We start from the raw sequence: 17,896 nt of genomic DNA, 5'->3' as shown, positions 1-17,896 counted from the left end.
TCCTTTTTGCTTTCTGATGGAGTAAATAATCAGTGTCAGCTCTGTGCCAGTCGGATTGCTTCCCTGTCCACACCAACTCAGCTGCATGGGCTGGTGCGCTGAGGAGTGGAGCCAAGACTGCACCCCTGCCCACTTACATGTGCAGGAGGAGAGTACCTGTCCTGTGAAGGCTGCCATGTTGTGGAGAGGGAGCACAGATGAGTAGGAGGTCACCTTATGCCTCCTTTCTCCTCTGTTCAGGCATGCAGTAAGGGTCACAATAATTGTCCATGGTGATTATGCACCCTCATAGAATCCTCAGTAATATAGACTAAGTCAATTCGTTATGTGGCTGACTCAAAGCCAATTAAAGGCAAAGGGAGGCTTTGCTTTCACTGCCTGGGCTTTTAGTCAGGGTCTATAAGAATCTGATCTAATGTGTGCAACCACATAGGCCTTCCAGAAATATTCTCCTGGAACACTCTCAGCTATCAATTGTTATTCCTCAGAGACTGTCTGGATATAGGTTGGCTGGTGATAGGCTTTGCAAATCTCTTGACTGTACTTTTCTCTTCCAGGGCCTGAATGTGGCTGTCCCCGTGCAAGCGCACAAGAAGCCCTGAAGTGGGGTTCACCTGCAGCCAGCAGACTTAGTGGGCAGACCGCAGCTCAACAGTCTACCAGAGTCTTGGGATGGCCTTGCCAGGCAATCTGAGGGCCCGGCAGCCGAGTTAGTCTGCTGTCCCCCAGTGCTTCCCAGGTTCCCCCGATCAACTGGAGAAGTGGGGGAAGGGTGGGAGGTCCCGGTCCAGGGCCCCAGGGGGAAGGGGTGAGGGAAGTCTCAGTCCCCTCTAGCTGGTACAACAGGCCAGCCTCCTTTGAGCCACTTCCTACCTCCCTGTCCTCTCTTCAGTTTGGGACATGGTCCCAGCACCGGCTTCCCACTCAGTGGAGGGTTGCTCAAACAGTCTCAATAATTCAGACACTCAACTGGGGCTGCCCAGTGTCCAATTGCTCCCCATTGTCAGGGAAAAGAGTGCAGGAGAAAATGGGATCAAGACCCTTGGCTTCCCATTTGGGAACTCATTTGGGATTTACCACAGTCCAGACCCTTCCCCTGTGTCCAACAGCTACATCCTGGCTGCCTTTCCACAGTCTCTCCTTTACTCTCCCTTTGCTTGCATGTTGGAGTGCCCTTTGAAGCAGGCCCTCCATTTGGAGCATGCTCTACCACTCCACAACTACCTTAGCCTTAGTGTGAGGTCTGTAACCCCCCTTTTAAGCCTCCTCTCTCTCCTGTTGCTCCCCTGCTCAGGACAGGAGCCAGCCAAATGTTGATCAGGAACAGACTCTGCATGTGGTTAGTGTCACCAGCAGCACTGGCCGCCTCAAAGGAGTTGGGATGAGGGCCAAAGTGCAGCTCTGTCCCTACCTTAGCACCAGCTCACAGAGCTAGTTTGTTGTGTGAGGAACATACGCTGTATCACTTAAAGCATGGCAGAGCTCCTGCCGTAGTGGATCCTTTTCGTGAGCTCAAAGCGGCATTCTGGGTGGTAATCTAGTATTCCTCCTGCTGCAACATGACCCCAGGTACATCCCCCAGTGCATGGCTGTGCTGTTAGAGACACAATTGAGCTCTCAGTTTGCAACTCATTAATAACTTACATTTATTAGGGAATGGCATTATCTTATAAGGGTTAATAATGTATTATTTTATTTCTTTAAATAGTGTGACCTTTTTATATAACAAAAGCTGGGGTTAAGGTCAGTTGTTGGTTTTTTTTTTTAAATGTTTGTCCTATTTCTGCCTTAATACCTATATTTGGCCATCAATTTTTTATTTGCCTGCTCAGAGAAACGTTAAAATCCCAAACAAAATGATTCTTCTAACATGTACATTTCTAGTACACACCCTGTGTTTATAGGCCTAGGGCCCTGAACTAAAATAAGATTGAGTTTCCCGCAGGTAAGTACTTCCAGACACTTTATCTGCTATATCATTACCACTATACTCTATTTGTTACTGTACTATGTAACACAATACTTGCATTATATTCCACATGAAAAGCTGTTTCTGCAGCATCTTGTCATCATTTCATGGACACTGCTTTGAAGCCGTTTTGAGTTCTGAACTCAATGCATAACAGCAAAGGCTGAAGTGCACAACACCGTATTATTTACTCAGATGGGGTTAACTGTTGAATAAAAGAATGGTTTCTTTCAGTTTACCTTTTTACAATCTCACTCCCATTGGATACGGAAGACAGGAAAGTCTACGATAAATATCAAACTTTCTAATCAGAAACGAGTCCAGTCGTATTTGAAATCTTGAACTTAATCCAGAATCAGGAAATGCAGCCACTTGTGTTACTGTTGCTGAAAGAAGAAAATGACCTTTTTATTGTAGCTTACATTCACTATTGTACTTGTGAACCATGGGGGAATGGAGCATGAAAAAATGCAAAGGCTTAAATAGACTTTCCCTTTAACAAGAAAACCAAAATTGGCTGCAATATAAATATATAGTTGATATAAAGACTGAGAAGGGTTTCTCTAGGGAAAGGCAGTGATTTTGACATAGATTAATTCCTAACAAACATTTTCCACCTCAAGTTATTGTCCAAGTTTGTTATCAAATCCATGTTGCTTTAAGATGGGTAAACTTTTTCCAACTGTTATTTCAATAAAGACCTTCAATGAAGATTCCTTTAAATGTAATAAAATTAATAATCCTCATTTTTAACAGGAGCTTTTAAAAATAAAAATGTAATGTTGTACCAAATTATTAAGGGGAAATTGTTTTTCAGCAAATACTTTAATATTTCAGTGATGTTACAAGGTGAATGTGTGCGAATTATTTCAATCTGCTGTTTCTTTGCAGACGGATAACTCACAATTGAAACAGGATACTAGATTCATAGCAACAGACAGAGGGCAATACTGAACAAAATCCTCTGCTGATTGAAGATACTGCAAGACCAGATGAGCTCAGAAACCTCAATTTTATTTCAGGGCTTTTTCAGCCTTTGCAGAGATTCCTGTGACATGGAACCCAGACAGACTTTATACAAATATAGCCCATATTCACTTGCATGCTGGGTCCTTCCTTGGAGCAGTCTGATGCCTTTGCACTTGAGGGCCAGACTTTGAAAGGTATTTAGCACCCACAGTTAGGGCTAGATTTTCAAAGTGGCTTATTTCCCATCTAGGCACCTAAATTAAGTGGCCAGATATTCAAAAATGCTCAGCACTTTGCAGCTGCATTGAGCTGGCTGATCTCTTTTGAAAGTCTGAATCTAACTATGGTACTGAGCCCTGCTGAAAATTCTAGCCCTGGACCCAGACTGTCAGAGGTCTCCTGGGAGTCTCCTGTGCTTGACTCCAATAGGAGCAGCAGTTCCTTTTTCTGGAGAAACTCAGCTCTTTTCAAGGCCAATCCTGTACCCCTATAATACAATCCCTAGCCCTCTTAGTCCTTCTTGGACTTTGGTCATGAGTTTCTTTACCTTTTCACACCCCACAGGCACACCTTTTACATCCTTATTCTTTTAAATAATGGTGATTGTGTTCAGCAGCCCTTCAAATCAGACCATAGAGATATCATTTGCACTAGTTATATACTGTTTATAAGTTACAATAACTTTTTAGAAGGTATTTAAAACAGCTTTTTGTTTTACCTCAGGACTAAGATATAATCACACAGCAGAAAAACAGCAAAACTATAATTCATGAGTTTATTCCTAAGCCTAAATCTTGCTGAACTGGTTATCATTATGTACTGAAATAAATAAGATAATTTACTACTGTGGAGAGTGGACTTTTATATATTTCTTCACTGGCCCACCAGCTCCCACTGAACTCAATGAGGGTTTTGCCAGAGACTCCACTGGGAACAGGATAAAGCCCCAATATAGGCCATTCATTAACTGTGTAAAGATCAGTTGAATCCAGCATCAGCTGCACTAGACTCAAAGAGCAAGGAAGTGGTTGGGCAAAGATGGGGCACAGGCAGCACCCGATAAAGAGTAGTTGACAGCACTGCTGTGTGTGCTTTCCCAGGGCTCTGAGACATGCTGTGTCTGACCCTGATCTCAGTTACACCAGTTTTAAACTGATGTCATTCCATTGATTTCAATGTTCCATTGGCAGTAAGTAATGCAGCAAGCAGGCAGAGTTGAAAGAAACAGGTTTTATTAAATATACCGTGAGGCCAGTGTTACATGCTCAGGTTCTGCCATCTCTTCCAATGCCCTACCCAGGAGCAGCTCCTAGGGCTACTCTGCTGAGCCGCTCATCTCAAACCAAAACACAGCTCTCCTGAACCCTAATCTTCCTCTCTGGTTTCACTCATCAAACTATGTTCACTGTAGTGAACCTTGAGTTACAAAGGTCTGGGTGGCTAATCATGCCCAACATCACTGCTTCAGACAGAAACTTCAAGGAGCTATTTTTTCACAATCTTGCCCAAAGTTCTACATTTATTTAAAAGGAAAATGACTGATTGTCCACAAATTGTGCAGCAGCTGGTTGTTTTCAGCCAAATCCAGTTCTGGCATAAATGGGTGCAAAGCAATTGATCTTAGTTGATACCAAGGCTGAACTGGGCTCTTTGCTTGTAGTTAATGCAAACTGTGGACATTTGAGGGCAGAAACACAAACACCCATGACTGCTAGAGAATGACTGTTGCAGGATGGTAGATTTTCTTGGCAACCCTCCAGATTCATGATACTGTAATTCGGCACAATCAAGTACTCAAATCTCAGCCTCTCAAATGGCAGAAGTATACCACTGCCATTCAGATACGGAAAGCATTCTGCTGAGCTATCTCATCTGCTACTTCGATATTAGGATACACAGAATATAGAATTTCTTCAGCACATCTCTAGTTACCCTAAATAACTAGCTAAGAAATTTGAGAGGATGGTAGAACAAAGAGTTAATAGAACAAAAACAAAAAAATATACAGTTTAATGTATTTTACAACTTTCTTTATGGTAGAGAGTGAGGGAGAAAAACAACATTTTAAGTGTTGCTCTGTTTTTCCATTAGGTTGTCTGCTTTTATAGGTGGTGTGTCGTTGCAAGATCTGAAGCTGAAAGTTACATGTAGTGCAGAACTAAAACATTTGACCTGCCTGGGCAGAACCTGACCCACTGCTCATGCAGCCTGAGTTAAGAGATATAACATGGGGAAATGAAAAGGTAAAACTGCAACTTTAGCATTTACTCAATATACTACACTACTTATGGGAAAGGATGCTTATGTGACTCTGTCACTTTTTTCAGATCCAGACTAACATGGCTACCCCTCTGATACTAAAAAGCTAAAGAGTCCTGTGGCACCTTATAGACTAACAGAAGTATTGGAGCATAAGCTTTCGTGGGTCGCATGCATCTGACGAAGTGGGTATTCACCCACAAAATCTTATGCTCCAATACTTCTGTTAGTCTATAGGGTGCCACAGGACTCTTTGTAGTGTTATAAATTAAAAAGTATTGCTGTGAGCACAGGAGGGATCCATAGTTTCTAATTTTAATAGCAAAAACATTGACACCCTAAATTAGTGTGGATTCTACAATATAATAAAACATTCAACTACAGAGCAGTTTAATTTAGAGGACTCTCTTTGAGGATATTTATTCTGAAGTTGATGCATACAAGAGGGCATGTAATGGGCTAAATTTTGGCTATGTGCATGCAGATGCTCATACACCAAAAAAAGCACAAAAATATGCCCTGCCAGAAGAGGTCAAAAGATGGCTACTTCTACCTGGCCTTAAGTTAGTCACACACTTCTCTAGTTCTCCAAGACAGGAGATACAGAAATGTACGAGCACATAATCAAGTTGCCAGACAGTGCTGAAAACACAAAATGCCCCACCCTGGCTTACCCATAAGCTCCATGTGTAACCCCTTTATCACAAACACAATAAATAAGAAAGTTAGGCATGTGTTCCCCATTTGACATCTGAGGGATTCAGCCACTTTCCTCTCATACACCATAATTTAGCTACAGAATTTTCTCTGTATGAAATATTGCTAGAGAATTTCCAGTATATGGTGAGATTGCACTTGGGTCCTAATTATTGCCAGCCCAGAAATATCCACCTGACCTGCCTTTCAGTAATCTGGCTCTTTGATTCCACAGTGATGGGCACTCCAGAAATATTATCAAGAGAGAATTCTGTTTCCAGTCCCAGCTTAAACCAGGAAGTACCAGTGGTGAGTAAACTCTAGAAGGTTTGAAGGTTCAGTTCTTTTAAGTATCCCACTATTTAGAGACTTATCTGACCAATTGTGAACTCATCGGTCTACAAAACAGTGCTGCAAATCCCACCAGAACAGACTCCTGAGATTTCTGGTCCTATGACTTCTGCCAAGCTTTTCACTTCCAGTTCTTGCTGGACTCAAGAAGGGCAGAAAGGTACAGACACGTAGAACAGTAGACAGAGAAAAAGAAGAAACTCATTTGAATCTCACAAAATTCTTGGGTTTGATTTTCAATTATATTCCATTGGTTTTTAGAATAATTTATGTAAAACTATTACATTCTCTAGGAGTTTTGCTTGCAAAAGATTTCTTTTTAATTGGTCTTCTTCCCTTTATTCATGCAGAACAAAGTCCTGACAGGATATATTTTAAGGTTTTTTTTCCCCTGTTTTTTTATCTTATAAATATCAGGAGTGAAAAGATTGGAATTCCTGTGTTTTTGGAGGATCACCAGGAGGTATAAGGAGAGTTTCTTGCATCTCTTAACACCTTAACAGAGGGATGAGAATGTTGCATATTTAACAAAAAGTCTTCTTTTTTTAAAATTGGTCATTGAAATTAAATAGGTGTTAACAAAACCAATAAAAAATCCCCCAGTGTTTTAAATAGCTTCACAAAAATCTCTTCCCCTGCTAATAACTCAACTTTCACTCGTAATGTTACCGTTTCACTAGTTTCATAGTCATGAAGTCTTCCAGCTGGATAGGACCTGAATTTCTACTGTTAATTTAAAAAAATAAAAATGGAAAATAACTTTTAAAAAGTAATAAATCAAGAACACAAGTCCAATTCTGTTTCCTTTGCAGGTCACCTTGAAGAGTGAGTTTAAGTTTTGGAAAAGGCTCTTCTTCTGATCAGTTCTTATTTCATTGAAACTGATTTTCTCATCTCTGTGCAATTTTGTAACTATTGTAAGTACTTGTTGGTATGAAGTAACAAAAGTTAATTCTGACCCAGATGCAGATTGGATCTTCCCTAAGCAATTAGAGCATTTGGATCTTGGGGTTTGGTTCACCTCCATCTTCAGTTCAGATATTACTCTCCCCATTTCATTCTGACCTATTCAGAAAAGGAATGTCATGTACAGTAAGCTATTATTTTTTTGTTCAAGTGAAAGAATATGTTATTTATAAAACATACTCACTTATCCACACCTAAAGGGCAAAATTGGACCTTTTGACTTTCCACCTTTCCAGATGTGAAATTCCAGATCAGGCACAAACCTAGAACAGACATTTTTATGGGCCAGCTCTTCACCTCTCATCCTTTCCTTACAGCTGCCAAAAAATTGTGAAAATATAGCCCTGGTTGTTTCTGAGGACGCTGCCTCAGAAATACTGTAGCAAGTCTTGGGTGGCCTTTGACTTTTTAGTGTTTCTTGGAGCGGAAGGATTAAGAGCGGATAAGAGTAGGGAAGGAATAAACAAACAAACAGGACAAGCTATTCTTTCCCTGTTTAACAGTAAAATCTGATAAAAGAACAAGGCTGCTAAAGACCTGATCCAAACCCCACTGATGTAAAAAGGAGTTTTTCCATTGACTTCAATGGGAGTTGGACTGAAATAATTTTACCTACTTATGCATCAACCATATGTGAGGCAATGAAAATCTTATTTCATCAATATCCTTATGCTGTGCTATATTGCAGTATAATTTCATACACTTACAGCTCTGACATCAAACATACATTCTGCATATCAGTGTGTCCCTCTTGATCTTCTGTAGATATTCTCCAAGCACTGACTTGGCTTGGGAGACAGCATCTCAGATGTTAGAGATATAGAGGTGCACTGTACTTGTATGTGCAGGGGTGGGCTTTTGGTACATACAAATTGGGCAAAAGAAACTGCCTTTTTTAATAACATATGCTTACTATTTGGGCATGTGGTGCTGTGCTATGCTGCTGGGATTTCTAGCAGATGATATCCACCCCTTTTTATTAGCTCTTCAAAAATCTGTTTATCCAGCCACCACCGTTGCCTCATTCAGATTCCACTTCAAAGACAGTTCTTGCTGCAAAGCCTATAAAAAGTGAACTAATTTTGCCAAAGTACATGGCTTGAGTCATCCCACGTGATCATATTTAATTCTGTCCAACTTTGCCTCCCACCCCTCTTCCCCCCACCCTTTGTTCTCTTTCTCAGTGGTTGTGTCATGCCCAAGGTCTATATAGTAAGCTCTTCAGAGCAGCAACTATTAATGACTATCTGTTCTGTAAGCACCCTAGCAGCAATCCTGGCATAATATAAATAATAAAAATAATAAGGGTGCCCAATTATGCCACTATTATCTCTTTGAATAGTACCTTACTCTGTGAGTAGCCCCATTGATTTAAGTAAAAAGAAGGTAGTTCCTTTTGCTCAGTTTGTACCTATCAAAACTTCATCCTGTACACATGAATATTGATTTCAATAGGACTACTACTCCACATGCGTGGCAGAGTCTGGCTCTAAATAAATAAGGAGATTTTAGTAAAGAATGTTTATGGGTGTAATGTCCAAAAGGTTTTGTAAATGTCTTTAGATGGTTTACAAAGCAACAGGACATCACAGAGGGAGGAAATGAAAGCATATTATTTAAGATGGCAGAAATTTTGTGAAATCAGCTGATCTGTGAGATTTCAGTCATTTGAGGCAGAAAATTCATAAGAAAAACCAACGTGTGAAATATCAGCTTTGTCAAATCTGAATCCAAACTTTCTCTCTGACCCAGCTTTCTGCCAGAATATTAACATAAACCTAATCCAGATTCAAGAGTGACATACGAGGTTCAGACATGCAAATTTTTTATATTGTCAATAAAAGTAGCAGACTGAAATTCCTTGAATGTCTCTTAAATCAACAAGACAGGAAACTCAGATGATTATGGCTGAAATTCTGCTTTTAATTGGTGCTTGGATATTGTGGCCAATATAGCCCTTTCCCAGGGTTTGTGCATTTCAGAAAAGCATTTTAACAATTTCTCCCTCACAAATTACTAATATCTATAAATGTCAATAACAAATGTAATCATGCAAAACACATTCTGCCCCTGGAAAGCTGTCACTGGTTAAATCACATCTTAGCTGGGTTGTCAGTTGTTCTAATATCTTTATATATACAGAAAAACAAAAGGAGTGTATTGTTAGTGAATTTGGTACCATAATATACCTAGGGTGATGCTGCCTGGAATGTGAACCATGAATATGAGGAAAGATAGTTTGAACACTTTGTCATTTCCTTCACTGGGTCACAAAATACTAATAGATGTTTAACAAAACATCTTATAACAAAAGATAAGTAAAATCTTATGTTCTCAAAATAATCTGGAAATCAGAAGTGAGGAAGAATAGACTAATTCTCTCTTATCTGGGATTTTGAATGTTTATTCTTGCTTTCCGATAAAAGGCATTTTCTCAGACACCCACTCTTTAGCTGTCTTCCCTGTTTTTACACCCTACTTTATATATACTAAACTACTTATCGGAAAGGATACTTATGTGGCAGCTGTCATCTTGATCAACACAGGGGATTGAACAAAGGATAGCCTGAGCTGAAAGCATGAGACTCTACAACTTGAGTTAAAGAACCAGCCTCTTAAGTCATTAGGTGCCCCACATCCTCTTTGGATCAAGCACTGAGGGGGACACACACACACACTGACCAGTGGGTTACTTAATTCCTCATGACAGAGGAAACTCATCCCAAGCCTATGGCAGTTTGAATCCTGGATGAGGTCCCACTTATGTGATGGCCGCCATCATGGCTGAAACCAGGGATTGAAGTGGGGACCCCTCCAGAATTAAAATTGTATGGCTGTACAAGTTGAGCTAAAAACCACTCTCTCAAGCTGGGAAACTATAACAGACTCACCTCTTCTAGGACACAGTAACACACAGCAACCAGTGGATTACATCAGGATTACTTTTTTAAAGGAATTGTGAACAGTCTCAGAACAGGATTTGATATATAAGACTATATTAGGCAGGGGATTGGTTTAAATTTATCTTGTGGGACTTAAGGGATATTGACAGCATTCAAGGGAAAGTGCCAACAAGTATTACAGGACAGGCACTGGGGTTGTTTCCCTTAAACCTGCCTATCTCCTTAGATCTGACCTATTTTAGGATATCAAAAGAGTGCAGGAGAACCTATAAGGATGACCATGACTTCTATACTGAACCATTGTCTCTCTGTCCTATGATACAGCATGGCTTTCTGTGGAGGCACAATTCAACCTGCAGCTGCACCGAAACCTCCTGGAGTGTGGTTTAGGGGGCGGAGCCATGGAGCAAGTGTTACTGCTTGTCTGCCCAAGAGTAACCTCTGTGCAGATTTCTACTTGAAAAGCTGCCCAGACCCAGCTCTTCCCCTTCCTATATTGGTTGTGCCTCCCTTCCCCCAAGTGCTCTAAGGGTGTAGGCCTACACAGAATCAAAGACCCATAGCACTGAATCTCAGAGCCCAGGTCAGCTGACTCAGGCTCATGGAGCTTGGGCTACATGGCTAAAAATAGCAGTGTAGATGTTCAGCCACAGGTTGCAGCCCTGGCTCTGAAGCCCTGTGAGGAGGCGAGGGCCTTGGAACCCAAGTCTGAAGTCTATATTGCTATTTTTAGCCCCGCAACCCCAGGCCCACGAGCCCATGAGCCTGAGTCAGCTGATCCAGGTTCTTGGACTTGATTCTATGGGTCTTTTTATTGCTTTGTAGATGGACCCTAGGAGACCAGAGACTCCATGAAAGAGACTTCCTGGGTCTTTACATTGGAGATGGTGGGGCAAATATAAGGAAGTTGCTCTTTCCCCCCTTTTCTAGCAGGGTGGTTTCTCAGGAGCATTTTGCCACTCTCCATTTTGCATGATGCAGGATAACATGTGACCCATGGTACATAACTTTACTGAGGCATGATATTGTCTTTGCTATGGGAGATGCTGTTGCCGACATCGCTGTGTAAACTAAAGAGATTACCACACAAAGTATTGAAGATTACTGTGTTAGCATAGTTATAAAACATAGATGCATATTTCGTAGAATGCATATCTGCAGCAAAATAATTATTATTGTTATGCAAATAGTAGTCTAGGTAGAGTAAATGCTTTAAAATAATATAGTATACATTTATTACACTTACAGTGTTTGGGGCTAACTTTGATCAGATTCTAGGGCTAAACACATCTTGCAAACTTTGTGCCATTGGCTGATGTTTAGGAACATAAGCCCAAAAGTCAGACGACCATGGAAAACTATAAGACTTTCTAAGATAAGAATTTGGGGGGTTGTGGATGCATTTGTTTCCTTTTGATACATAGGAGCATGTTTTATAAATTCTCCTCTCTAGCCTGCTTTGCCTTTGACTTCAGATAGGACTTTGTCCTGCAAGATGCTCTTGGAAGTGCTGAGAACAGTTGCTTAACACAAGACAGGATGAACATCTTTCTGCATCATATTGAGCAAAACACTGTTGTTTACTACTGCACCCGAGTAAGATTTGCTCATCATCAAAAGTGGGGATTCTGCCAGACAGGGTGAGCAGATAGCAAGTGAAAAAATCGGGACGGGGATGGGGGGTGGTAATAGGTGCATATATAAGAAAAAGACCCAAAATTGGGACTGTCCCAATAAAATCAGGACATCTGGTCACTCTACTGTGAGAGGATACTGGGATGACGTAGGTGAGAAACTAGGAGTTAAAATATTTAACTGTGATTTGGTATATGTAAATAAAGTGCTTAGCAGCCAGTGGCTGTAAAAAGGTTACTCCAAGACTCTCCAACCTGCCACACAAGAGTGCCACAGAACCCAAGGACTGGCCCAGCTTGCTATCAAATACGTGAAGTGTTGGCCATAAGGGAATGTGTTTCTGACTAAACAAGCCCTAAACTAAAACATTTGAAGCCTTTGCTTTTGACTGCTGTTATTCTCTTTAAAGTTTTGCATTTTTTTCAGCACAGCTGCACTATGTTGCATGATGCTCTTGCTTTTAGCTCGTTTGAAGACCGTGCCACTGGCAAGCTAGATTTCTACTTGTCTGTCTTGTCAAGGAAATCAACATTTAAGACCAATTTCTGCTTGTACACACAACTCCTTCAACTCATGTAGCTGCATGGGAAGTAAATCAGGGAAGAATTTGGCTCTACATAATTAATCCTACTACTGAAATCACACAGGAAGGTGCCACTCAGCTTGAGTAAGGGTGGCAGAATCCAGCCCTTGGAGAGAGAGACAAATAGGACTGGATTGTGATTGTAGGCACAGCCCAAAATGAGGGGTGATGGGTACCACTTGGCAAGAATTCTGAGTGACACACACACCTTTGAGTCACAATTCCTTCCTTTGCTCCAAGGCAATGGGGGTGTGGGAAAGAGCACAGCAGTTTACTGCTGGCCTCCTACAGAAGAAACAAATTATGCCTCTGCTGGTGACACAGGGGAAGGCACCCCTGCGGCTCTTACGGAGGAGGTGGCCTCTTGTTGTTGCTCCTGCTGCTGAACAACAAAAGGGTCCTGAGGTTGGGAGTTGCTGAAGAGACTCACATTCATACCTTGTCCTTTATCACCATCAAAATAGACAGCTTCAGCCCATCCTCTGAGCTAAGGGTCTGCATAGACATGATATCCCCATAGGCCTGCTTGTTTCTTACAACAGCCACTGTCAATGAATCCTCCTCTGCTCTTTGCAAAGGTGGGTAAGTATTATTATCCCTATATTATAGATGGAGAAACTAAAGGACAGAGACATGAAGTGATTTGCCCACAGTCTGGTAACCCAGAATCTGGGGCAGAGCTAAGAACAAAATGTAGGCCTTCTGATGAAGACCTCTGCTCTAACCTCTAAACATGCCAGCTCTGTGGCATATGTACAAGTTGTCTGTCACCAGGGTAAGATTCTGTCAATAAGTCTTTGATTACATGTGAATCCTAATCCTAAAGGTTATTCACTTTTTTGCATATTCGTGTAAAATGTCTGATTGTTAAGGCAAAATCAAGCCTTTGACGCCTCTATAAATATTTGGGCAATGACCCAGAACGACTGGCCAACATGCCTGCCAATACTCCATTAGATGTCATCCCATTTTACAATTAACTATTATCATTTGATAACCTCTTGGGGCTAAGAATACAGATGTAAGATCTCCACTATTTCTAATGGGAATACTTCATATTAGAAGTATGTTTCCCTTGAGAATGACATCACCACAGGGACACATATTTCAAATTTTTTGGCCATCATATTTTGAAAGCTTCTTCAGAAATACAAAGTATGCTTTTTGTCTTGAAAGAACTCTTCTATTGGCCTCAAGTAAACAAACTACCATTTAACTCTTTTAAAAACCTAGAACAAAAAAGTATCATGGGAAACAAAGCAATTGATAATAATGTAATCCACAAAGGAAGCATGTTTTAGTATATTTTGTATATAATGTGTACATTATATGAAATAGTTTAATCCTTTTTGCTTTGAGGGGATGTGTTGTCATTTTTGTGATGGTGCAGTGTAAAAATCTTTAGGTAGTGGAGCCTGAACCAAAACTTCTGATCTGAATATCCAGATTTTGCAGAAGTTTGGATCTAGGTTCAGATCTGAAGTTCATAGCTAGTCTCTATCCACAGTATATAGTCATCCAAACTAACACCTTAGGATTGAACCTTCCCACAAACTTTGGAGAAGATCGGACAGCCAAACCTAGGCTCAATCTTTGTTTAAAAAGGATGGATTTTCACCAGTTAACAATCATGGGAGTTGCACATATTTAACTCTGCACTAAACATAAATACCATTGGGAAAAACTGAAGCCAAGTCAGTGACTGTCAGTTAAGAGTGTAAAAGGCCCCACTGTTATGTAAATAAGTGAATATCAAAGGGTAAATAAGATGGGATATTTGTTAGTTAGTTTGTCTGGGTTTCTTCTTCTTCATCTTTTTCTCCTCCTCCTCTAATTTATGCCCTTAGCTGTGTGTTGCAGGTTTTAGGAAGAGTCGCAAATTAAAATGAGTAGAATCTACTATGTCACTTGACTCTTCCATACTGATTCTGGTTTCCATTACATCAGTGTAAATAAGGAGTGACTTCACTGATGTCAACGCAGTTACACTGGGGTGGAATTTGTGCATGTGTGGGGAGACTCAAGCCCAAAGAGTCATCTTTGCTATTGCAGGATATAACATAATTTTAAGTAATGTATGTGGAGACAGCTCAACCCGAGAACAAAGGTCTCCAGTTTTTTCTAACCTTGTTGGAAGGATAGATATTTATTATCTCATGGTATATTCTGGGTCCTTTTATTCAGATTTTATTTGTTACAGAGATTAGATCACGCTCCAGCTTCTCTGGGGCATGGAGCACTGGTCTTTCAGTCAAGACAGCTTTTATTGAAGGCATTTTTTAATTGACTCTTGCCTTGTTGAGGCTGATGAGAGCAATTCCTTTAAAAAGGTTGATGGCTGCATTAAGGTGCTTTGTGGGACTTCCTTAATCACAGTTATTGTTTTAGACTGGTTCTAGATACAAACAAGTAAAATGCTAACTCTTTATTCAAAAGATAGCAATATATTTACTACTGTTATCTTAAATAAAACCCCACATGAACTATAAAATTGTTTGATAATACTAACTTTTCCAAAACAATTAAAAATGTAGTTTTAAATATGCCCCTGAGAACAATCTTTTATGTCAACAAATGAATATTTAAAATACTTTATTAAATAAACTCTAAGGCTAGTTAAACTTTCAAACCACAATTTAAAAACTGCTGTATGCAGCATTTTATCATTGCTTTCATTCTCAGAGTTTTATAGAATTTCCAAAATGTTTTGATGTAGAATCATTTCAATAAACATTTACATGAAACAGGAGTATTTATAATCTTAATCACTAAACAACAATTAACTGAAGTTTTAGTGTAAAAACTATTTTTAAAATACCATACCACAATATTTTAAATACCCATTATATATAATTGCATATATCATAAATTTAGATAGTTTATAAAAAACACTCGGAAGGAAATGGAATTCTATTCAATTTTTGGTCTTATGCATAAAGTCATATATACTTGTTGTTTGTGTGTGAGATAACAATTTAAAATATAAAACATGTATAGTATGAGATGTGCTGGACAGTTCTCAACTAATTCAGAAAGCCACAAATGTCTGTGCCTCTTGTGATATGTAAAGCACCCTACATCTCTCCTATTCCTCTCACTTCAGTTCACCTGATCAGTTCACACCAGACACTAGGTGCTTGAGTCTTCATGCAAGCAGAGGTGAGAACTGCTAAACTGAAAGAAAATCTAAGTGAAAGGGAAAAGCTATTCTAAGAGCTTTCACGTGGCTCCTGTTGCTAGGGAAACCAGTTTCTTTGTCTGCATGTGGTCAGAATTAGAGTATTTGCATCATCTGAAGTCAGACTCTCAGACAAAGCACATTGCATCATGTTAACATGAAAGTAAAATATTGGTTGCTTAAAACCAATGACACAAGGAAAAAATACTAAAATATAACTTAAAAAATAGTTCCCTGATTTCTTATTTTTGGGAAAATTTGGAGAGCGGAGCAGTAGTCTGACTTATTCTTTTTAGAAAGGATAAGAAATATTGAAGAATCTCTGTCTGCCCTCCAAGTCTGAGATACAGAGAAACTTTTCTATTTTTATTGTTTATTGTTATTCATATTTCAGTAGAACTGTCAATTCTTTTTAATTCCTCACCATTGGGTCTGACTCTGCAAAGTGCTGAGCACCTTGTGTGAGGCTGTCTGCTCTCAACTCCTCTGATGTCAATGGAAGTGAAAGGCGGTCAACTTTCAACACCAAGACTGGGGCCTAGATAAGTCAAGACCATACAGGCTAGGCCAGGGTTTCTCAAACAGGGGTCGCCGCTTGTGTAGGGAAAGCCCCTGGCGGGCCGAGCTGGTGTGTTTACCTGCCCCATCTGCAGGTCCAGCTGATCGCAGCTCCCACTGGCCCAGAGCAGCGATCCGCAGCCAGTGGGAGCCGCGATCGGCCGGACCTGCAGACTGGGAATGTAAACACACCGGCCCGGCCCGCCAGGGGCTTTCCCTACACAAGCGGCTACTCCTGTTTGAGAAACCCTGGGGTAGGCTATATCCCTCCTCTCTATCTAGGCATTTATACCATGTTTATAAAGCACCTGCATCTCCCATTAATTTCCATCTCAGAATCTGTCCCAAAATGTATGTAAAAGAAAATTAAAGCACAACATAGATCTACTTTGGTGTCTTGTGTGGACCTTTCCGTTATACCAAAAATGACAGTCACAGTACCAACCAACCTTCTACCTTCCCCATAACTCAGAAAAACAAAAAACAAAGAAGACCTGAAACAAACAAATAATCCATCCCAAGAAGGTATTTTTACACTGAAAAAGGACATGAGCTAGGGACTCCATGAAGACCATTAGAAGCTTTGCTGTTGCTAATCAATTTTACTTGGAAAGTGCTCATACTGAAGGGACAAGCATCAGTCTAAAACCCTAAGATAGACAGAAATTCATAAGAATTGTCCTTAAAGTCCTGAGAAACTTGAAAGTCTTTGAAGATTAAGGGATGACTTGATTAGTCTAAATATCACAGTGAGGAACAAATAATAATGGGCTCTTCACTCTAGCAGAAAAAGGTATAACATGATCCAATGTCTGGAAGTTGCAGCAAAACAAATTCAGATTGGAAATAAGATGTAATTTTTTAACAATGAGAGTAATTAAGCATAAGAGCAATTCACCAAGGGTCATGGTGGATTTTCTGTCAGTCACAATTTTAAAATCAAAATTGGATGTTTTTGCAAAAGATATGATCTAGGAATTATTTTAGGGAAATTCTATGGTCTGTATTATACAGGAGATCAAACAAGATGATCACAGTGGTCCCTTCTGGCCTGGAATCCATGAATCTATGAATTGTGCATGCACCAGAATGCAGACCAGCAATACATGAAACATCATTACTATAAGGAAAAATAAAGAAAGGCATATCTGAAAAGCATAGTAAAATATACAGAACACTACTGAATTAGCAGCTTTCATTTACAGGTTTTGAGATCACCAGACAACAGGCTCCACAATTTAGTAAAACAGATTGACTCAAAAGAGGCCTAAATTTACAAAGATGCAGAAACATGAGGAAAGAAAAAAAAACTTCCAAATTTAGTTTAAAAATGCAGATGTCTTTGTTTTTTCATTGGCAATCCTAACACTTTTGCCTTTGGACATTTTATTTTCAAGAAACATCTGTCCAATTTGGACCTGTCATGCCGTGACTGTGATTAGTTAGAGATGTTACAAAAAGCAAAGTTACTCATGCAAGGAAAGCCTATGGATTCAGAATCACATGACCAAATAGCAGCTGTAGCAGTGCACTTCAAGACTACAACAAAAGTGTAATAATAAACATTCGCACTTCTATAGGAACTTTCATCCAAGGATCTCTAAGCACTCTACAAACATTAATTAATTACATCTTTCAGAGAGGTGGTATAATAAGAATTCATTGTCACCTCTGAGATGGAAAATGACACATATGCAAACACTATACAATAGCTTAGGGTAGTAAAGTAAGGATAGAATCCAGTTGAGACTGCAGGAGGGACTTAAGTAGGCAGCATGTAATTACCAAACACTGAGTTTGTCCACAATATCATATTTAACATCCCCAGT

At 39.9% G+C, this 17,896-nt stretch overlaps 2 long non-coding RNA genes across 2 annotated transcripts in view; one reads left to right on the top strand and one right to left on the bottom strand.

Moving 5' to 3' along the window:
- LOC120399088 overlaps positions 1–2,335 on the bottom strand; it is a 38,452-nt gene extending 36,117 nt beyond the window's left edge. Inside the window, exon 1 of the long non-coding RNA XR_005594952.1 lies at positions 2,209–2,335. This is a non-coding gene — a long non-coding RNA (uncharacterized LOC120399088). The remainder of the gene's footprint in view (positions 1–2,208) is intronic.
- Positions 573–6,191, top strand: LOC120399087. The gene is made up of 3 exons (XR_005594951.1): positions 573–709; positions 5,030–5,181; positions 6,129–6,191. It is a non-coding gene; the product is annotated as an uncharacterized LOC120399087 (long non-coding RNA).
- Positions 6,192–17,896: the final 11,705 nt, after the last annotated feature.

Source organism: Mauremys reevesii, linkage group 2 (genome assembly GCF_016161935.1).
Source record: "Mauremys reevesii isolate NIE-2019 linkage group 2, ASM1616193v1, whole genome shotgun sequence".
Classification (NCBI taxonomy): domain Eukaryota; kingdom Metazoa; phylum Chordata; order Testudines; family Geoemydidae; genus Mauremys; species Mauremys reevesii.
Note: the sequence above shows the minus strand (reverse complement) of the source record. Positions and strands in the feature narration are given on the sequence as shown.